The 23,208-nt window shown below is 42.2% G+C and overlaps 1 protein-coding gene across 1 annotated transcript in view; it reads right to left on the bottom strand.

The window, feature by feature from the left end:
- Nucleotides 1–22,138, bottom strand: part of Plac1 (placenta associated 1) — a 165,627-nt gene extending 143,489 nt beyond the window's left edge. The window contains exon 1 of the mRNA XM_085684640.2: nt 22,007–22,138. The gene's annotated coding sequence lies outside the window, so the exon portion shown is untranslated. The remainder of the gene's footprint in view (nt 1–22,006) is intronic.
- Between the last annotated feature and the right edge of the window lie 1,070 nt (nt 22,139–23,208).

Raw genomic sequence — 23,208 nt, 5'->3', positions numbered from 1 at the left:
CAAACAGAGACCAAAACCCACAAAACAACAACAACAACAAAAAGAATCAACCAACAAAACAGAGCCAGTTCTCCCTTTGTACTGTGTGTTCCAAGGCTCAAAACTCCTTGGGCTTGTGAGGAAGCTCTTCCCACCACTGCATCGTCTACAGTCCTTCTTTCAGTTTTGTTGGTACTTATTTGTTTGTTTGTTTTGTAAAGGGGCCACATATTTCAGACTAGCCACAAACTCTAGATAGCTCAGCGACCCTTAAACCCCTGATACCCTCCCAACCTTTGCCTCTCAAGTGCTGGAATTATAGGTGTGTGCCACATACCCAGCTTAATTTTTGTTGTTTCCAGACACCAAATGAAAGTCATTTTGCCAAAGTCACAGCTCATTAATTAATGCAGGGAAGTTAATCCTGTGTCCTTGTTCTGATTACATGGGTACATTTATTTTAAAAATTCAGCATGTTAGGCAAGTCATGTTAAGCAAAATAAGCCAGACTAAAAATGATAAATGTTGCATGCTTTGTAATATGTAGAATCTGGATTTTAATATAAACATAAATGTGATTTGAAGGTAGAAAAGAGACTACTAGAAGAGGAGGAAGAAATCTGGGGGGCTGGTAAGGGGAATGGGAGACAGATACAATATCATGTTTCCTCTCATGGATAGCATCTAGACTTTACTATGTAGACATATACTTGTGATGTGAAAGCAAGTGGGGACCGGTGTGGTGCAGGGGAAGATTGGGACTGTCAAGTGGGGAGGGCTCGGGCAGCAGGGGCATGAATGAAGGTAAGTTACCATGATTATGCATGAAAATGCCATATTGAAACCCATTATTTTGTATGCAAAGTTTAAAAAGGAATGCACCAAATGGAGTTTTACATTTATGAACAGTCCTTCCAAAGATGAGCAGCTCATTTCAAAACAAGCTAAAGAGTAGCGCACAGTGCTGAGTGCCTGCAGTGCCAGCTACTTGGGAGGCTGGACAGGGGGATATCTTGAGCCAGGAGACGGAAGCAAGTCTGGACAGCATAAGGACACTTCATCTAAAGCAAAGAAAAGTTCAAGTTGTCCACTAATGATTCACATTCCTTTTTCTATGTATTCTATACTTCAGTGAAAATCTGTTTTAAAAGTCGATGATTCTGTAATCTATTTTCCAAGTACTCAACGCTTTGAATAAACAGAGGCTGGCTTTATGAGTTTTTTTCCCTTTTCCTTTGAATTATATGAGGTTTTGTTGTTCGTGTTTAAACTACTTTGCTCTATATAATAGGAGGCATCCTGTTATCCTGTTTTTTTTTTTTTTTTTTTTTTTTTTTTTAAGACAGGGTTTCGTATAGGCCAAGTGCAGAGGTCTCAAACTCACTATGTAGTCGAGTTTAAGTCTTAGATTCTTGGTCCTTCTGCATCTCCCTCCAGTTTGTTGGGATATATAAACATGCGCTGCCATGCCCAGTTTATGTGATGCTGATCATTCAACTCAGCTTTGTGTATGCTAGGCAGATCATCTACTAACTGAGCTGCAGCCCCAGCCCCAGAAACTCCTGGTTATCAAATAAAAAATAAAACAAACACACACACATGCACGCGTACACATACATGAACATGCACACATGCCCGCATGCACACATACACTCACACGCTCACACTCACACACACACACACACACACACACACACACACACACACCTTGGGCTAGGAACACGGCTCAGCAGTGGAGTGTTTGCTTAGCAGGTATAAGGTCCTAGGTTCCATCTGAAGCCAGCCCTTTCACACAAAAGTATACCCCTTAACAGTCTTTCCTCCCACTCTGGCTCATTGAAACCACAACGCCAGAGGCAATGTGCAAACATCCAAATCACGCAGATTTTTCTCTTGGCTGATGTACGCAGCAGAATAGTTAAGAGACAAGTGTCTGAAAGTTTGAGTTGTGAGCAGACACTTTCAACCATGGAGGACTGACAGGCCAGTACTGTATGTTTGCTCCAACAGGGCAGTCGTGACCCCATTGTGATGACTGACAATTGTTTCTGAATCCTGCCTAACTCCATCTTATCTGGTAACTTTGGTGTGGGTTGGAGCAGTAACTTTCCATATTATTTGTGTATGGTTAAGAATGAGATTCAGAAGTTGGTCCTGGTGGCTTTTGACCTTAATCTCAGCACTCGGGAGGCAGGCGAATCTCTGTGAGTTCGAGGCCAGCCTGATCTACAGAGTGAGTTCCAGGACAGCCAGGGCTACACAGAGAAACCCTGTCTCAGAAAAAAGAATGAGATTCAGAGACAGTTCCCTCTGTCTTGAAGGGGGAAAAAAAGAACGCACTTGGCAGCCGACAAACAATAAACCAGTGGAGGTTTCATATTTTTCCAAAGAATGAAATGCCTCCAAACTGAGCATGTTTTCCATTTTCCACCCCCCCCCCCAACCCCGGGCAGATGATTTTGAATGCGCACTCTCCTCTCCCTGGCTTTGAAGAAGCTAGCACTTGCCAGAACTGTGGACTCAAGGCGAAAGCCAAGTGCAGATGGAAGTGGCTGTGCAGAGCAGGCCCAAATTCCCTCAGCAGGGATTACTAAGGAACAAAGCTGGCAGGGTGCAGATTTCAAACAGTCACAGGTGCAGAGAGGGCCAGACTGGAGGCTTCAATAAGGGGCTTTGGGGAAGGGTGTTTTCCCACCCTCGCTCAGGCAGTTCTCACGCATGTCTGTTTAAAGGGGGGGGGGGCATTGCCGCCTAAGTGCAATGATCAAATCTGTAAATTCAAGGGGACATCATCACTGAAGATGGGCACACAGGCCTACTCTTGCCTCCACGCAAGCTTTGGCCCTCCCTCCCTGCCTGCTCTGGCGCTGAGAACACAAGAGTGTGATCACACTGATTGGGACGTTGAAGAAAAATTAAAGAATAGAGTTTTGGCTTTCTTTTTCAACTCCGAGACGGCTTTGAATGTCCAGAGTCGGAACAGGCCAGGTGTGGTGCTGTACCACGGTAACCCCAACAGGAGGCAAAGGCAGGGATACCGCTGCCAGCTTGAGGCCAACCAAGGCTCCAGAGTGAAACCTTGCCCTAGAAAGCCAAACAAATAGGTACCTAAAAAATAAGATTAAAAGAACATTTGAAAACTAAGAACAATGACAAACTAGGAGTAAGACAACTTTTGGCAATGACTTAGGTGCTGACTTCCTTGAGAGGCTAAATTAGGTTCAAATTGATGAGTCCTCTGAGTTCCCTCCTACGCTGGACTCCCCAAATGTGTGTGTTTTGTTCTGTATGAATGTCCTGTCTTTTCCCCCTCTTTGAGTATAAGCAACAAAGACAGAAAGGGCTGGGCCTCCTATTTCTGTTGTCACCTCTGAGCTGTTGTCATCTACACCCAGCTGTTAATATTTAGAAAAAAAAGACACCAGAAAAAAAAATGAAGGAAAGTGAAGACAGACGTGAAACGCCACATGTTCCAAATTAAGTCACTCTTGGATGGCCACAACAGCGACTTCTTCAGCAAGACGAAAAGCCGCGCTGGAGGATTAGAGAGAGAGAGAAGGGTGGGCTAAGAGTGCATGTGAAGAAAACGCCTCCGCAGAAGGTAGGCGAAGAAAAGCGGAGCTCGTGAGAGCAGATAATAAAGTAGCCAGCTTGACAAGAAGTCGGAGCATTAGGTAATGTGAAGTGCTCAGCCTAAAGCCTCGACTCCAACATGGACTGTGCATTTTCCCCCTAATTCAGTTTTGTCTGTGTGGCATTCCAGCCAAATGTTCTAACTAAAAGCCCTTGAGGAAAGTCGGAACATGAGACAATGGTTCATAATTCAATTCTATCAGCATGTACTGAATGCGGGCTGTGTGCTCAATGTTCTGTTTGGTGCTGTGCAGAGAGTGTAGGAAGCAAAAAGCACAGTCGATACCTGCAAGAAGCTTACCAGGTGGGGAACGCAAAGAGTCCAACAGAAAACAGTGAGAGCCATTTGATGAGAACGGAAAGACACAGGGCTGGTAAGATGGCTCAGTGAGCAAAGGCACCTGCAGTCAAGCCTGATGACCTGAGTTCAATTCTCAGGACCCACATGATAGAGGGAAATGGGTGCAGAGACATATGAACACACACACACACACACACACATACACTAAAAGTAATAAAAGATTAAATAATTTTAAAAATAAAAATAAATAATGAAGACAAACATTCTCTATTTCTACGATGCATGGTTCAGGCATGAACAGACAATTTCACAGCAAAAAAAATACTGAAACCAGTGAGAATGGGTCTAGAAGACACACGTAAGGCAGATAACAAGGTTCTCAGAAACAAGACCATCGCTGTCAATCTTTGGAACTAATGTTAGCAAGCCTCAGTCACGACTGCTCTAAAACAGGAATAATGATAATCATCATTGTATCTACCTCATTGGGTTGTGGCTCGGATTATTATCTAATATATGTGGGGAGCTTAACACGAGGCCCACCACCAAGCGGCTGTTCCCAAAGTTTATTGTTGTATACTAAGTAAGACTGTTCTAAATATTTTACATTTTATATAGTATTTAGAACCTTAATGTTTTATGACCTTTTAGATTTCTTTATTTTATTTTTATTCATATGAGTATTTGGGCTACATTTGTGTATGTGCAATATGTGCAGGTCTGGTGCCTGTGGGGATCAGAAGAGGGTGTCAGGCACCTTGGAACTGGAGCTACAGACAGCTATGTGCAGCCATGTGGATGCTGGGAACTGGACCTGGGACTTCTAGACGAGCAACAAGTACTTTTAACCACTGAGCCATTTCTCCCACCTCTGTCCTCTTTATATTTTTGAAAGCTAGACCCTCAGTATGTAACCCAGACTGGCCTGGAACTCTTGAAGCTCCTGCCTCAGTCTCCCTAGAGCTGGGATTACAGATCTGTACGGCCAATGCTCATTCCTCCTCTTTTTTTTTTCTTAAAAATTGTGTGTGTGTGTGTGTGTGTGTGCGTGTGTGTGTGTGTGTGTATGAGATGAAAAACATTTCCTTAGAAACCCACAGCAAATGTTCCTTTAGCTTTTATTGCTATGTACTAAAGCCAGGTATATCTGAAACATCCCAGGAGCATAAAATTATTAAGATTGACTCAGGTCAATTAGACCCCATCTGCTGGAGCTCGAAGCAATAGCTAAAACTGTTTTCTGCTAAACAATGATGGAGAGGGTAAATGGATGGTGAGCAATCAGAACACAATGGCCACCATCTTAAGCATAGTATAGCTGAGCTACTTAATGCTAGAGATGACGAAAAATAGTCCTTGCTGCAAGCAATCGGCCTCTCCCTGAGAGTCAGCTGAAGTTAAGGTCTACCCCAGTGACCTCTTTGGAACTATAGTCATATCCGGAGTAACAGGAATGCCACTGCCTGGAAAAACAGGCTCCTTTTCTAAAATGGGCTTTCCCTTCTGGCCAGACCGCTTGGTCCATAACTTCAGTTGATAGGATCTTTGGGAGAGGTTTCCTTGGCCTTTTGTTTAAATGCTGTGCCCCTTTATGATTCTATACATGAATAGGAAACCAGCCCTTTCCAGCTATGTCAGGACCCTGATTAATGCCTCGGTAGCAAGCACGACCTAAGCCATAGGGAGCTGGGTTCCTTCCTTTCCCAGAAGGAAACTAACTTGCTCTCCCTTTGTTTGAAGGTGCTGGGCTAAAAAACACCAGCTTTAGTTTCAGAGGAAAGGGGGGGGGGCGGGGGTTAATCTGCTCCCTTCTCCATTCCTTTGCTCTCTCTGCTAACTTGGAAATGAATCAGCCAAGACAAGGCTGAGGACAATGTATGTAGACACAGGCAAAGCTGCAAAAACTCAGTCATAGGCAAGGGGCTGCAGAACTCAGTGTGATCCATGGTTTTAGAGGGTGTGCGACCAAAGAAAGGCCTGTGGACCTTAGGGCACAGCGCTCCTCATTTGCATCTTCCTGAAGCGGTTTTTTATTTTCTAAACTCCCACACCTCCTATGGAATAGTTTCAGTTCCTTGTCTCACCTCTGCCTTGTCTCCCTGGGCAGGCTGACTTACCCTTCCTCCCCTGGCCTGTCTGCCTAACTGCCCAGCCATCCCAAGAGACAGGAAGACACCCTTTACATTTCTCTGTGTTGGCTCCATTTTCACTGCCTTTCTGGAGTTCACATCAACGACTTTAAAAACATCTTAGTAAATGGAGATAGAGAAGCTAGATAGGATTGTGGTCACTTTGGCCCTCATTTTTCTTGCTGCTTACAGAGTAGGAAAATTCAGTGCTGTTTTTGGATTTGACCCAATACCTTTTCTGTCCAGAATGCCAATAATTCACTCTCCAAGTGACTTGCTTGGCTCCACTGACCATATCACATACCATATATTACAGATAATTTATCACAGTCATTGGCAAAGCTGACCAATGCCCAAACTCCACTCATGGGCCCCAGCATCAATACTGCCAAGAGGTATGCATACATCCTCGTTAGGGAGATACGGTGGGCTGCTAAACCAATCTATGTGATTTGAGGCGAAGGAGTGAAGCAAAGAGACTTCCAGGCTTTTTGGATAAGTAACAGTACAATTGCTCTTGGACTACAAATACTTCAAAAAATTGTATTTTCAACATGACTCGGAATTTGTTTTTCAAATCATGTGAATATTGTGTACAGAACATTCTGCTCAGCGTTGAAAGAACTACAGGGTTGGAGCAAACCGATCTGTACCATATACTCTGAAATGACTCTGAAAACCTCAGACTGTGTATGCTAAATCAAAAGAAATGGTATGGAATAGACTATACCACAAAAGCAGAGGGTTTTGTCTGTAGTTGCTGTATAACACATTAAGTTTACTTCTAAGCATTGCCCTGAGGATTCTTCATTCTGGGCAATGACATACTCTGGAAGAGTTGGGATGAAACAACACTGACCATCTAGAGTTAAATGAAACCTCTCATTAACCTATGGCTACTCTGTACCCAAAAGTTCAGTTACTGGCTTGCTGTGGCTAGAGCTGAGCTGTCCAAGAAGCCAAAATAGCGCAGACCCAGTGGTTTCTATGACAGCTTGCTTTCTGCTGGGAAGGAAAGATGAATGTGTACAGGGGTGGGGAGAATGTTGATCGGACCTCCCTGGGAAACACCCTGCTATATTTCGAGCTGCCTGGTCACGGAGCTTAATGATTTGAAAAGAAGACACTATTTTGTTTGGTGGCCTGTAGTGAAGTTTGCACTCTGCCAGCGAAGAGAAAATAAATGTCTGTTGGGTGGGGAAATAGTAGGGCCTCCTTAAGAAAATCTCGGCTGCTCACTCAGCTTATTCGTTTTCAAAAGAGACATTATAGGGTCCAAAGAGAACCCTGGCCTGAAAGTCAGGAAATTTCCTATGGGTGGGCCCATTAGCAGATGTAGGAAAACACTAGCTTCTAGAAACCTACTGGGGACATTTATAATAACAATAATGGCATGAATGTTTTGCACGAGGCCACTTAACTCTTTAAAAGCATTTTCCCATTTTCTACCATAAAACCATCGACTCCACAGCATAGGAAAGCACAGTGGAACCATCTGACAGAGTGACAGGGCAGCAGCAGAGTTGTGACAGGCACTGGGGAGGCAGAGGCCAGCCTGGGGTGCATGCAGAGACAATGTCTCATAAAGGCAGAAAGGAATGAAGGGGAGGAAGGAAGGAGAGAGGGAAGACAGAAAGAGAAGAAATTAGCCAACGCAGTCTCTACAGTCTCTAGTCCATGCTGTTCTTCCAGAAGACCCACGTACAATTCTAGAACCTTCCAGGTAGCTCACAACCATTTGTAATTCCAGGATCCAATGCCCTCTTCTGGCCTCATTGGGCACTGCATGGTGGTGGAGGGGGGGAATGACACTTAAGACACATAAATAAATAAATCCTAAAAATACAGACTGAGAAGGTTGCATCTATATATTTAGAAATATATATATATATATATATATATACGCAGATAATATCAAGCAATTAAAATGAGACTGTAAATTTGAAAGACAGCAAGGAGGGTTATACAGGAGGGATTGGGAGAAGAAAGGAAAAGGACAAATAACATTTTTTAAAAAGAAGGATTTTCTTTTAAAAAAGGTTTGTTTATTTTTGTTTTGTGTATGGGTGTTTTGTCTGCATTAGTGTCTCCATTCCATGTCACTGCAGTGCTTGCTGGGATTAGAGGAGCGTTGGATCCCAGGGAGTGAAGTTGCAGATGCTGTGAGCCATGCTGTGGATGCTGGGAACTGAATATGGATGCCCGGACAGAGCAGCCAGGGCTCAGTCACGGAGCCATCTCTCTATCTCCTTTCCCTCTTTAAAGATTTCTTTTACTTTTCTTTATCTGTATGTGTGTCTGTGTGTAATGTGCACAATGAGTGCAGTGCCCGTGGAGTTCAGAAGAGGGCATCAGATCCTCGGGATTACAGATGTATGCCACCATGTTTAGTTTAAGCTGTTTTTCTTCTCTCTTTTTCTTTCTTTTCTTTTTTCTTTTCTTTTGTTTTCAAGATTTATGTTTATAGAAAATTTTATGTGGATATTACTTCTTATTAAACAAATAACAAAATACATGATACCTATTGTTACTGTTTTTTGAGATGGGGATCTCACATCGTTCAAGCCATATTTGAACTCTCTCATCATCCAGGCTAGCACTGAACTCATGACCTACCTACCTCTGACTCTCAAGTGCCAGGATTACAGGTGTGCTCCACCATATCCATCCTTATAGTTAAGAAACATGGAAAGTCAACCGACACTTTAGTATACGTAAAGACAAACATTGCAGGTATCCAATAGAACTAGTTTGAGCAGTTTCCTTAAAAGTTGCTTAATTGAGCTAGGTGGTGGTGGTGCACACCTTTAGTTCCAGCACTCAGGAGGCAGAGGCAGGTGGATCTTTGTGAGTTTGAGGTCAACCTGGTCTACAAGAGCTAGTTCCAGGACAGCTAGGGCTGTTACACAAGGAAACCCTGTCTTGAAAAAAAAAAAGCTTAATCGAAAAAGGAATTTATGTTTAAGGGATGTGTTTTTGTTGATAGAAAAAAAAACAAAGCATATGTCAAGCCATAATGATTCCCAAAGCTACACTTTAGAATGAACTCTTGTACACATTGAGGGCCAAGTAAATGAAAATATTAAAAGTCTATTGATACATTAAAACAAAAATTGTTGTTCGATTCAATACAAAACTTCATGTTCTTTAAATTTATTCCCAGAAGAGTAATCCTTTGACTTCAAAGAATTACCTACTTGAAGGAGATTATGAACAATGGCAGGTATTATCACTAGACATGTCATTTGTTTCTCTTCCTGCTTTTATCAGTGTAGCACAACATAATCCTGTTTTCTGGCCCTGCTTCAAGCTACTTAGTATCTTAAAAAGTAAACTTCTAAATATAAAGTTGGTTTAAGACTAAGTAAATAGTAACAAACAAACATGACGTTTTTCTCATAAAAAAAGAATATGATACTCAAAGTTCTTTTCTCTTTTGTAAACTTGCTTCACATTGGTCTACTTTAAAATTTTTTTTTTATAGGAAAGAGACTCCAAAGATATATCAAAGAATGTTGAGTGGTTCTGAACAATTGAAACAGCTTTTCTTTTTAGATGACGTTTTCTTCGTATCTTAGAAACATGCTGGGTTTTACTTTTAGAAATTGTATCTTCAATCTGCTTTAGTAACTCCAGTAGCTACTTTTATTGTCAGGGGTTAAATGGAGGAATCATGATATTTTATAACAGGTTGCATGTCTTCTCCTTTCAAAATTCTCTTAATCATTTTATTATTTTGTGTGTGCACATGAACACATGCTGATGTGTATGTGCTTGAGTTACTTTTCTATTGCTGTGAAGACATACCACGACCAACACAACTTGTAGAGAAAGGTTTATTGGGCTTACAGTTTTACAAGCACCACGGTGGGGAGCATGACAGCAGACAGGCAGACATGGAGAAGCATTCACAAGTGTAGGCAGAGAGAATGCTAATTAGGAATGGTGTGGGCTTTTGTAACTTCAAAGACCACCCTTAGTGACACACCTCCTAAGCCACACCTCCTAATCCTTCCTAAACAGTTTCACTAACCGGGGACAAAGCATTCAAATACATGAGCCTATGAGCGCCATTGCCATTCAAACCAGCACAGCGTGTGTGTGTGTGTGTGTGTGTGTGTGTGTGTATGTATGTGTGTGCAGGAATGCACGTGCACACAATACATGCAGGGGTTAGGTTCTGAAGATGGAGTTCATGGTGTCTGAACTCAGGTTAAGTTGTCAAGCTTGTATGTCAAGCACTTTTACCAATGGAGTCGTCCTGCTGCCCTGGACTGCTTTTCTTTAGGGATAAAATGCCTGACAAGAAAGGAAATTACTTAGGTCTGATATTGGCAAGTTGAGATGCCAATATCTGTTTTATTTCCCTTAAAGCCTTGGCTAGAATGATAAAGAATGGAGAGGCCATGATGCTCTTTTCTGGTGACCAGGCTGTACTAAATGAGATGTGTGCTCAGCTTCAGCCTTATATCGTAGGGGATGCTCCAATAAGGATTATTCATCATGGTTTTTAATGCAAATTAGCTACTTCCAAGAGTATATGGATGCAAAGAAAATGTGCTGCAAAGCCTAACGGGAAAGCCTAATTAAAGGGCATACTTTTGTTCTGCATTTAAAAATACGAAATTGAGCTAGGCTTAGTGGCATAGACATGTAATCCCAGATACTCAGGAGGGAGAGGAGGGAGGATGCAAAGTCAAGGCCCATCTAGACAACACAGAGTGATTTCAAGAACATCTTGGCCAATTTAGTGAGACTGTCTCAAGACTGTAGGTAAAAGAAGAGCTGGAGATATAGCCAGGGCCAGAGCAGTTGCCTAGCATGTATGTGACATTAAAGAAGAAGAAGGAGAAGGAGAAGGAGAAAGAGAAGGAGAAGGAGAAGGAGAAGGAGAAGAAGCAAGAGAAAGACTGATGAGACATTTCTATTTTTTTTTTTAAAAAAATCAAGGTTTTAAAACTGCTGTTTGATACCTAGGCTTGAAAAAGTACCCCCTTTAGTTCATAATTCTTTGAAACATAACAGAAAAATCCTGTCTGGTCAGTTTCTATTTGCTCATGCCTTCCACTTGTCTTCTCCACAAAAAGTTTTCATATTGTCAAAAGCTTCTCTTGACCCTGTCTCCCACCCCAAGATCATCTAGGAAGGGTGCTTGTCAAACAGAAATGGATTTACACTACCCTATGCTATAATACTATACTCTTTATGTCTATAAGGAAGTCCCTGCCAGCCCTAATCCAATCACCGGAGATGAGAGGGGGAGCAGCCCTAAAGCGGTGCGATTAAGAGGTGAGCAAGCAATGGAATCTGTCAGGTCGCCTTACCCAAACACCACCAAGGCAGGAGGGGCCCAACCTGTCTGGTGAGATTCTTTTAAAAATAGTGTGTACTACCAAGGCTTAGATTTACCGGGAAAAAAAATTAGAATTCGCTAGGAAATGTTTAAATTAGGATACACAGCTCTTGGGATACACTTGAGCATAACTTTCTAAGGGTACGCTATATACTAATCCTCCTTCAGATTCTTTAAGCGTCTTTCTCAGGCCGTGAGAAACTTGCTCTGGAATGACACCCATTTGACTTCATGGAAATTTGAGCCACGTTAGGACATTTAGACCTGCAGTTCACGCTGCTGCCTTCACTTTTCTTTCCATCACACGCCTGTTGTTCTTTACACATATTATATTGTGCAGATTCTAATTTTCCTCCTTAAGCCCACCCCCAAGCCTCTTCCTCAAAACATGACAATTATATTGATGAAAATTTGAAACTGTGGTCAGGTCACACACCCACACCCACACCCACCCACCCACACACACACACACCCATACCCTTAGCGGTGAGAAGTGTGAGAGCGCATTGCATAGATAAAGATTTAATTTGTTTTTGGAAAATGTATTGTTTATGTGTGGCTGGGAGAAAAATGCATGCGCTATGATATGCATGTGTAGGTCAGAGGAAATTTTAATGGGGTTGGTTCTGTCCTTCTACCTTTATGTTAGTTCCAGGGAATGAAGTCAGGCCTTGCACAGCAAGCATTTTGCCCATTGAGCCATCTTGTTCCCAGATGATTTTTTTTCCTGAATATCACTACCTCCCAATCTGCTCTAGAATTTCTCCCTTTCCACACTGGGCTTCCGTCTCTATCCTCTTGCTCTAGCTCTCCACTATCCTCTATGGCAGCCAGTGACTGTACGCACCAATTCAAATGGAAGGCAACTGAAACGGAAGCAATGGCAACGTTCAGTTTTGTGATTATGTTTGGCATGTTTCAAGTTTTCAGTACCCCAAGCACGGAATGGGATGTCATAAATGTGGCACACTGTTAGCATCACAGACAATTCTACTGCACAGCATTGTTTGGTAGGTTCCTCTGATTTCTTTCTAGCATCACACGTAGTCTACTTGATTTCTGGAAGAAAGCTGCCTTTTGATCCACCAGCAGCAAGAACTATTACACAGGGACTGTCCTACACTCCTAGCGACCAGTTTCTAGGATGCCACCTAAGTTTTAGAAGGAGTGCCACTTTCCTTTTCTTGGTCTTGTGGGATCTGTACAGTCTTCGCAGAGTGTGGCTGCTGAAGATCTGTGCAGCATCCTTCCGGTTTTGCTTTCAGTCCTCGCCCTCCTAAAACGTCTCTACCCTGGTCTGCACCTCCTATCTCTGGCCTCTTATGCGTGACCAATGTTAAAGAAGTGCCGGGTCAACCAGACAATGAACTTTCTTTCTTTAGGAGTTTTCATCCTTCCCCTCCCCCATCTTCATAGCCTGCTCTGCTCTTCAGCCAGCCCTCCTCTTGTGAGCTAACCTTCTGTCATATGGCTTTACCTATCTGCTCGAAGAATATGGGTTATTGCTGCCCTCCTCAGCAGAGGCAAGATATGAAAGCAGGCTAGATATCCATGAATAGATGAAAGGCTAACAGAAATATGACCCATATATGCAATGACATTGTAAGCAGCCATAAAGGAAAAGAAACCTATGATTTTTGTCCCTCGGGGATCTTATGTCTTCTTTAGACCCCTGCAAGCACCAGGCATGATATACAAACATATACATAGGCAAATAGCTATATACATAAAAATTCAAAAAATCATTTTGGAGAATAAAAAATTGAATAAATCTTTAAAAACAAACAAACAGAACTGAGTCTCAATCTTACCATTTAAGTGACTAATTCTCACCTATATGACTGACATTACAGAAAAAGTGCCAAGAATAAATGTTTATATTACCCATGAATGGCGCCAGTGAAACATAGAAGCCTGTCTCTCACATCCAGCTAGCTCTGCCCGTTGCGCCACCATGGGGGACAGTTAACTCTGAGAAGTACTCTGTCCTTTCTGTGGAAGCTGTGTGAGGCTATGAGGTGTTTGAAAGAAAGCCTGCACACTAAAAGGCATCGGGCATCCTTGGTCAAAGTAACAGAGCTATGCTGTTCTACCGCAGTCCTTTCTTTACACTAGTCTCCCAGGACAGCACAGAAATTCTTTCCCCCTTGCATTGTCTCTCCCTTTTTTGAGGGAACGGGAAGTGGGTAAACAGCCTCTGTGTTGCTTCTTCCTAGAGACCTCCACAATTGCTGGATATCATAACGGAACACCAGTCACTTACACCAGGGCAATACCATGCCATAAGCCTGAAGCAAATTAGACGTGGGTGTTATGTGAAAGAAGCCGACAGGACAGCATTTGTTCCCGGCCTGAGATGCGTGCAGGAAGTCCACAGCAACCTTCAACAACACGAGCTACCCCGAGCTAACCGAGAGGGAAGGCAGACACTGTTTTCTACCTTTGCCTCCCCGCCACTTTCAGCACACATGCAGCTGGGCTGATGAGAAAGCTAAGAACGTGGGTACTTAGGAACACGTAGTTCGTTCGCCTTGGCGAAAATAAGAGAAACGCTGCCAAGGCAGAATAAGAGCCTTGATTTTGTTACATGTAACTGAAAGACCAGCGGGCTCTGACAAATGTTCTCAGCGTGTAAATTCAATATTTCAAACGCGTAAGTCACACCAAGAAGACCAGGAAAAAAAACACAGGAGAAATTTACACTGGACAGATGTGGGATGTCCTGATACTCTGTGCCCTTTTCCAGCCGCAAGGTCAGGGTAGTTTTTCACAGAGATTTGTATAGTTTGCTTCTAAAAGACAAACAGATTTAAGAGAGCGTTCAGTTATGTACAAAATAATCAAAGTAATAAAAATAACTCCCCAAGTGAACCTTGACTGGACAATTTAGATGGAAATTATATAAAAGGCAGATTGTTTGGGCCGGTAACATGGCCTTTTTATACTGGAAGAAACTCAGCAGATGAAGAAACATCTTTTACAAATATAAAAGATAGAAGAAGAGAAAAGAGAAGAACAAGGCTTTGTGGTTCATGTCTGTAACCCCAGCATTTAGGAGGCTATAGGTAAGGTGACCATCATGAGTTCAAGGGCAACCTGGACTACATGGGAGTTTGGTTCTGTGCTACAAAGTGAGAAACTGTTTCAAAACTAACTGAATAAATTATAAATCAAAATGAGGTAAAATAAAAGTAAAAAAGGAAAACCCATAAATCGATTCTTTTAAAAAGAAACTTACTCTTCCAGAAAGACTTCCTTCTCTCAGTCTTCTTCCAAAGATTCTGTTGCTAGGAAAACATAAGCCACCAACAACTTATGTACACACACACACACATATATATACACACACATACATACATATGCATACACACATGTCATAAATAAATATATAATTATAGTTGAGAGGAAGCTTGTGAGCTATGAAGCAGATGGCAGATAGAGTTGGGTCACGGTCTGGGAATCAAAGGTGTTTTGACATAATAAGGCAACACAAGTATATCTGAGAGTTTCCTAGCTGAATAAATGCTCTGACCGCACATGCCCCAGGGATGGATGAGAAGGAGACTCCTGCAGAACAGAAAGGATGGGCCACAAGCAGTGGCAACGTGGATACACTTTCACAGTGGTGATCATACGTTTTTAGCTTTGTGCTTAAACACATTTTAACAGCGAAAAAATAGCCCAACCCAGCTCCTAATGCAACCTCAGGCTGGCCATCTGGTTTGAAGTCAAATTTAATAAACCCAAAGACATTAACTCCGCTTGTCTAGCACTACAACTAATCAAAGAAAGGCTGGTCGGACCATCAGGAGTGGGAACAAGGGGGCATAATCTGCAAACTGTTTAACTAGAGTTTCCATGCCTGTTTAAGTTTTGAGAGAGCGAGAGCGAGAGCGAGAGCGAGAGAGAGAGAGAGAGAGAGAGAGAGGTTGATTGATTTCATGTGCATAAAGGCCCTCACAGCTCATATTTCTCATCCACAAGGAACTGGTGTTTGTTTAATAAGCAACTGGTTCACAACTGGGCTTCAGCTATCTGACCACATCCTGGAACACGCCGTTGAATCACACTCAGACCCACACTGACATCTGCAGGTAATTGAAACAGGGCTTCTAGGACTGGATTCTAGACTCTGAATCCTCGCTTAGTCTGTTCAGCTCATCACAGTAGGGTGCTAACCCATAAAACTTCAATATCCTGGATGGCATTGAGTTCTTTTCAAAAACATCCTCAATGTTTAAGTGCTTTCATAGAACAAATTAGCGCAGCATATAGAAAATGTGCTTGATTGCGTAGAAAATTCCATGGGCACAGCTGTCTCCACCTGGTGTAATTACGGAGACTTTTTATTTCCACTTTAGACAATTCTTCCCCCCCCCCCCCCCCTCCACTCCCGCATCTCACACAGTCTTCAAGTGGCAGGCAGTACATTCTTGTTACCTTATGGAAAGATTATTCCCCAAAATTTAAACTGAAATCTGGAGTTATCCTAATTTAAACACACACACACACACACACACACACACACCATTTTACTGTAATAAATCTCTGCTAATCAGCATGTTTATTTATATAGTCCATCAAAACTCTAAACCACCTATAAAAATAGGAAGAAAACACATTTTTCGCAGGATCAAGTTGCTCTGTCTAACACATGTGATTTTTTTCTAAAATGCCCTTCGAGTGGGCAAAATGACAAAGCAAAGTTTATAGGGTTAATTTATAATTACCGTATCAGCGACAATGGGATCTGTTACCAAGAGGCTCCTTTTACAATGACCATCTTAGGGAAAGTTCGTTATTCTAGGCTTGTGAAATCAAGTGACTCATTCAACTTCTGAGGCAAAAAATCAACATATAAAGGACTTATTCTATACATTGAAAACAATATAAAATGCATCAAGGATTCCTAGTGGTAGAAAAACAAACAAACAAAAACCAATGATGATCAGGTAGGGTGTGTACCATACCAGTAGCCTGGAGACAGAGGTAGGAGGATCATAGGTACAAGGCTATCCTGGTCTGTATAAAAAGACCTTATCTCAATACAACAAAACAACAACAACAACAACAACAAAAACCCTTTAAGGTCGGGAATGGTATTCACGCCTTTAACACTAGCACTCAAGCGGCACAGATGGGCAGTTCTCTGTGAGCTTGAGGCCAGCCTGATCTACATAGTGAGTTCCAGGCCAATCGGGGTGACAAAGTGAGACCCTGAATCAAAAAATTATTTAAAAAAGAAAAGGAGGAGGGATAGGGAAGAAAGGAAATGAAATCACACCTACCGCACCGTAATTGCTAGCTTAAGGGCTCCTTAATAAATTCCACCAACAGGCGCTCATAAATATGCAATTGCCAATTTGGCAATGGATTCCATTTTAAACGTCTATTGATATATTTATTTCTGGTGCCCAGAATTCATTTTCTTAAAGAAATGAAGTAATAGCGGTTAGAGTTGCAAGTTAGTTAGCAAAAGTAAAGATCCTGTGTGTTTGCAGTGAGATGGTGGGAAGCAGTTGCAGCAGGAAGATGAAGCCTATGTTGGAATGATTTTAGCATTGGTTATTTCTCAGGGGTCTAGTTTTGCTCCGTGAGGACATCATTACAGAAAGATGAGGAAGCAGGGTGCTTCAACACACTTGATATGCTAGTGTCTGACTTCTCTTGAGAAGTTCCAACTTCTCTCACTTTTGATGAAGGCACATAGCTTATGCACACAGACACTGCTGAAAGTTTTATTTAACAAATGAAAACATGAATTTGGGAGAAAGGATAGGAGGGAGACACTGGCATGGAAAGTGAGCAAGAATTGAAAGTGAAAGAGACTAGAGAAAATATGAATTTAGATTCTACTCCTTGCCTCCCTGTTGTTCATTCTTCTTTTTTTTTTTAGAAAAAAAAGTAGGTGGTGGGCTGTTTCTGGTGAGAATGAGGACCGAGCAGTTCCACCATTTATTCATCCAGCAAATGCTAATTGAGTATTAACATAATGCAAAAAGGAAGTCTTGGTCATTACCCTCACATATCTGCCCATCCAGTATGGAAACAGACATGAAACAAATAGTATCATTCCAAGTAAAGGATTCAAATCTCTCCCTGGCTACATGAAGTTGGAGGCCTCAAAACAACAAGGGAGAAGAAAAACAAGCAAATAAACAAAAATGACACCTGTAATCCCAGGTACTTGGGAAGTTGAGGCAGAAGGATCACCACAAAACATGTTCAAGGCCAGCATGGTCTACATAGTGAGATTTAAGCCAGCTAGGATTACATAGTAAGATTTTTGTATTAAAAAAAAGTGTCAAGCACCAGTCTGGGCTACAAAGCAAAATCATATTTAAAAAAAAAACAAAGAAAAATAAATTGGGGTAGGAGTCAGGCAGGCAGCACAGATCAGGAGTTCAAGGCCAGCCTTGGCTGCGTGGTTGGAGGATAATTTGGGCTACATAAGGTCCTGTCTAAATCACACACACACACACAATTAAAGAAGAAAAAGAAAAGAACAGGTAGGTAAGTGTCATAAAAGGCGAAGCCAGGAGGTCTCAGATTGGCTCGTGGCATCACAATGAGAAATAGCTTAGACTAGACGTCTGGAGGAGGCTAACAGACCCTGGCGGTAAGGCCTGATAATACCAGTTGGAGCCACGACAGATCAACGGTTCTCCAACTGACTTAACTGATAAGTTAAGATCAGTTGTGTGGGCCCCTGAACAAAAGAACCATCTAGCTTCCACACAGAGTAATGAGGAAAATAAACAATGGTTATTTTGAGGAGGTAAGGGACAATGTAAGCTATCTGTCACGATGGCTCATCCCAGTCTTTGGGTCGCTGAGACAACAGGAATATTTTTGAATAAATAATATTTTATTGTGTATCATTTTTAAAATCCATTCTTCCATTAGATCACTTGAGAGCCTTTTTATTTTTTACTTCTTTTTTAACATAATATTTATATCGATTATTTGGGAATTTCACATAATGCACCTCAATCATATTCACTTCTCAGTCCTCCCATGTCTACCCGCCTGTGTTGGCTCTCCTCAAAAGACTAAGAAGAAAAAAATATATACCAATTCCAATTTGTGTTGCCTATATACTCACTGGAGCATGGTCAATCTCCCAGTGGTCAGCCCCTTAAAGATAACTGAGTCCTTCCCCACCCCCACCCCTGCCAGAAGCCAAGCAGGGTTGGGCCTGGTTAATACTTGCTTGAGAGACAACAGGATCTTTTACAGGCCAGCCTGAGCTGCATAGCAGGCCAGATGGGGCTACGGGTTGAGATTCTTTTTCAAAAACAATGCCCCCCACCATGCAAAGATAAATATGCAACTCATTGTGTAAAATTTGGGGGGAGAAAAAGAATATGTGGATATAGTTTTTGGTCCATGAAACTTTCTCTTTAAGCATGCACAGAAACAGAAAACGATTGCTTCTGGGGGGAAGGAGCTATGGTAGACGTGGGAGGTGGCAGGGAATTCATTTAGAATTTTGAAGCATCCGAATTTATATCCAATGAATAAATGATATCTATTCTTTTAAATCAGGTGTTTCTAGAACCTTTGAATAATTTCTGGGGAAAATAGGAGCTCATAAACTGGTATGATCTTTGTAAGTTGGAGGCATGATTTAAGCAGTGCCTATAAAATATTGAAATACATATGCAATCCACAGGTTATCCCCTCGGAGAATCTGCAGACGCTGTTGCCATTGGTTTCTTGAGAGGAAAGATATATTATACCCTTTGGCCAGTTTGATTTTAATTTTAAAATTTAAATATGTTTTATGAATTCTTTGAGAATTTCATACATGCAAACAATGTATTTTGATAATATCCACCTCCAATCCTCCCCTTAAACTCCTTTCAAATCTGCCTTTCCAAACTAGGCACATCAACATAGCGCCCTCTTCCCCCGCTTCTTTTATCACCCACTTGGTCCAGTTTGTGCTGCCCATACATCTCCGAGTGCCACGTGTCCACTGGAATGCGGTCGACCTAGCAGGGGCCACACCCTTAAAGAAAACTGAGTCTCCCTCCCCCAGAAGCCGTCAGTCGTCAAAAGTGCTTTGGCTAGAATTGGGGGCTGGAAATTTATTGGTTTATTGTGCAAGTCGCGTGCAGCCAAGCCCAAGAATTTTTACATATGCCCTGAACGTGTGTCACCTTTCCAAAAGGAAAATGAGGGCAAATGTCCGCCCGCCTTTTCACCTAGCAATTTAGGACTCCTAAGAATCTCTCCTAGACATGTGAGCACACAACTGTAATCTCAGCTACTCGGCAGGCTGAGGCAGGAGAATCAGAAGTTGGGGTTCAGCCTCTGAGACACAGTGAAAATCCATGCTTCCCCAAATGTTTCTTAGAGAAATACAGAAAGAAACAAAAACAAAGATATAAGGTCCTTTAGTTATACACACTAATACATTATAAAAAAATGTAATGGGGTAAGTGAGATGGCTCAGGGGGTAAGGACATTTGACACCAAGCCGGATGAGCTGAGACAGTTCCCAAGCCCACGTGGTGTAAGGAGAGAACTGACTGCCTCAGGTTGTCCTTTGACCTCCACAGACATACTGTGGCATTCTCAACCATGTGTATACACGTGAGAAATAGGAAATAAATAAATGTAAAAAGAATTAAAAATCTAAATGACTATCAATTCAGAATTAATTAAAATTGTCAAATGTTCATAAAAGAGATTACAATATAGATGTGAAAAGTGAACCCACAGTCCCATCACCTTGCTCAACATAAAACACATTTTTGTTTTGAGACAAGGGTCTCACTGTGTAGCCCTGACTGCTGAGGAACTCAGTCTGTAGACCAGACTAGCCCCGAACTCACAAATATCCACCTGCCTCTGCCTCCCCAGGAATAAAGGTGTGTGCCACCACACCAGGCTAACAGAATATTCTTGAACTCTCAGTGAACACCGCTTCTAGTTCTTCTTTCTCTAGGAATGCCCACAACTGAATAAATCCTCCTGCCTCTGCTTTCCATGTGCTGGGATTACAAGTACATGTCGCCATACATGGCAGAAATTCTAGAATTCTTGACCCTTCAGCTAAAAGCACAGTCCTCTCTCTTTTCAGAACTCCCCAGGCCCCAAAGGGAGAAGAGCCCAGAGGACAGATTCACCCCACTTAGATTTCAGTGTAGTCACCCTAGTCATCAGAGGAGTTAGCCTGAAAATTTGGGGGCCCAAAGCACCAGGCCTCAGGAAGTAAATAAAACTATTGATATATATATATACATACATATACAGAAAACACATATGTTTTATACATAAAAACAACTACAAACGTTGTTATACTACATATAACAAAAAATCTATAATTCTTCACGATGTACCTTTTATATGTATGTGACACTTCAAAAAAAATTTAAGGTAGGCATGGTGGCTCAGCCCTGTAATCTCAGTAGGTAGGAAGATGAAGCAGGAGGATTTTCAGTGTAATGCCAGCTTGGGCTACACAGCAAGTTTGTGACTAGCCTAAGCTATGTACCAAGACTCTGTCTTTAAAACGTCAAAAAGTGTTTTAATATGTGCATGAGGAACCACCTCAAATGTGCTTATGTATGTACAGAACAAGGAACTTATTTACACAGACCAAACTATCATAGTATTTGTAAAAAGAATGTGAGGGGAGGGAAGCTTCCCTTCAACATTTTTAAGATTTGAACTTTTTCCCGAGTTTCCCCCTCTTCATCTAAAAATGAATTAAAATGAATGTAGAATAAAAGAATGTCTTGAGACAGAGTCTTGCTATATGGACCAGGCTAACCTCAAACTCTCCATCCTCCTGCCTCAGCTTTCCACGTGCTAGGATTACAAGTACAGGCTACCACTCATGGCAGAAATCCTAGACTTCTTGACCCTTCACCTGCAAACACAGTCCCCTTTCTTTCCAGAATTCCCCAGGCCCCAAAGGGAGAAGAGCCCAGAGGACAGATTCACCCCACTTAGATTTCAGTGTAGTCACCCTAGTCATCAGAGGAATTAGCCTGAAAAGTTGGGGGCCCAAAGCACCAGGCCTCAGGAACTTGACCAGAATTTTCTTTCTCTGCAGAATGCATTCTGACCTTAGCTCTCCTTTAATCAGAGAGATAAGCAAGCAAAGCCCTGAAGGGCTTTTAGGCCCCTATCCCCTAAGCCTTCTGCAAGTTCCCTCTTGTCCTTGAAGACAAGATGGGGTTGTTTTCCAAGAAGTTAAAGGTGAGGCAACCAGTCCTTTCTTACCACACTTTACAGAGGAAAGAGCAGAATCCCCCAAAGGAAATCCAAAAAATACCCCCCCCCCAAAGAGCATTCCACACAGGTTAAACAGCTCCTCACATTTCTACATGCCAGCATGACCCATTGGGTTCCTGTATCAAAGTTCTTATGTCTATTTATCCCTATGATTTGGACCATATCTGAATATCACTTAGAACCATTGCATCCCTAACACGTTTCTCTAGATCAGCTTTTTCTTTGCTGTTAATTTTTAAAACACAGGTCTTTAGAAATCTTATTTTCTACATTTATTCCAATAGAAAACCATATCATTCACGTAAATGGAAAATCAGTATCACGTACCAGAGAGAGAAAGAGAATATTAATAAATATTACCTAAGATGGAACTCCTTGACAAAGACTCCTCGTGCAAGTCCTCCTCAGAGATGTCTGGAAGGCGGGCCACCAATGCTCCTCCTAGGGTTTATGATGTCTGGGAAATACTTTCCTGGAGATTCTGTGTCAGCTTCTCCTATAGGTTACCATTCCCCTGTGATTTTCCTTTAGCCCCGCCTATGAGTGAGAGTGACATTCCTTCAGCTCCCTCTATAGGTTGGAGTGTGGGAGTGTCAGCCAGCACAATTTTATTGAGTGACTATTCTTTTTCAGCTACAGCATTAACTGCGTAGGACACAGGATAAAAGGGGGGAACAAATTGGAATCAATCACAGATCAAGAAAGGTGAGAGGGTTGGGATTAGAAGACATCGGACCAACTAGCCACACAGTCTCCTTGTTCCGGGGGCATCTATTTAAACTGCAACCAAAAGCACAGCCACAGAAAAGTCCTAGGGACTTCCAAATGATCAGATACAGTGGGAAGTTATCAGGCCACATGTTAATTGACCTTGTGAGTCACTCCCTCCTCTGCTTCACAGAAGCAGTCGGCTGCAGGAGTCTCCTACCTCCCTACCACCTTCTCTTTTCTTTGACCAGACGCCTAAATGTTGATGATTGGCAGAATCCCCCCCCCCCCCCCCGTCTCCCCCTTCTCCTCCTGACCTTCTCTGCTGAGGTCTGCACACACAGCTACACTCTCAGATCCTAAACACACAAAGTCAGTCCCTCTCCAGCCTCCTTAGGCATTATAGCATTATTATATCTTTGGAATGGAGCTTTGTTCAGTCTGTGCCTAGCTCCATCTACCTGATTCCTCTTTCTAGCCCAAGTTTGTTCAAGATTCAGCCTCAAGCCACTGGGATACATTAATTGGGGGAGCATGAGACGAAAGATTCAGCTCCAGCCTTCTGTGCACCTTCTGAGATGCCTTCTGGAACCATGGGTGTTTGCGTTTTATGCGTCAACACACCTATTCACCTCCCCCCCCCTTTTTAAAAAAAGATAAGATCTACATTTAGGCCTGGTGGCACAAACCTGTAATCCCAGCACTTGGGAGGCTGAGCAAGGAGGATCTCAATTCTAAGCCAGCCTGGGCTCCATGGCCAGAAATAAATATGCCTCAAAAGAAACGAACAGATCACAGGGGAAAAAAAAATGAGTTGTAAACATCAGACATAAATGAGAAGAAACTTGTAGGTA

This window comes from Myodes glareolus, chromosome X (assembly GCF_982192425.1).
Source record: "Myodes glareolus chromosome X, mMyoGla1.1, whole genome shotgun sequence".
NCBI classification, from domain to species: Eukaryota; Metazoa; Chordata; class Mammalia; order Rodentia; family Cricetidae; genus Myodes; species Myodes glareolus.
Note: the sequence above shows the minus strand (reverse complement) of the source record. Positions and strands in the feature narration are given on the sequence as shown.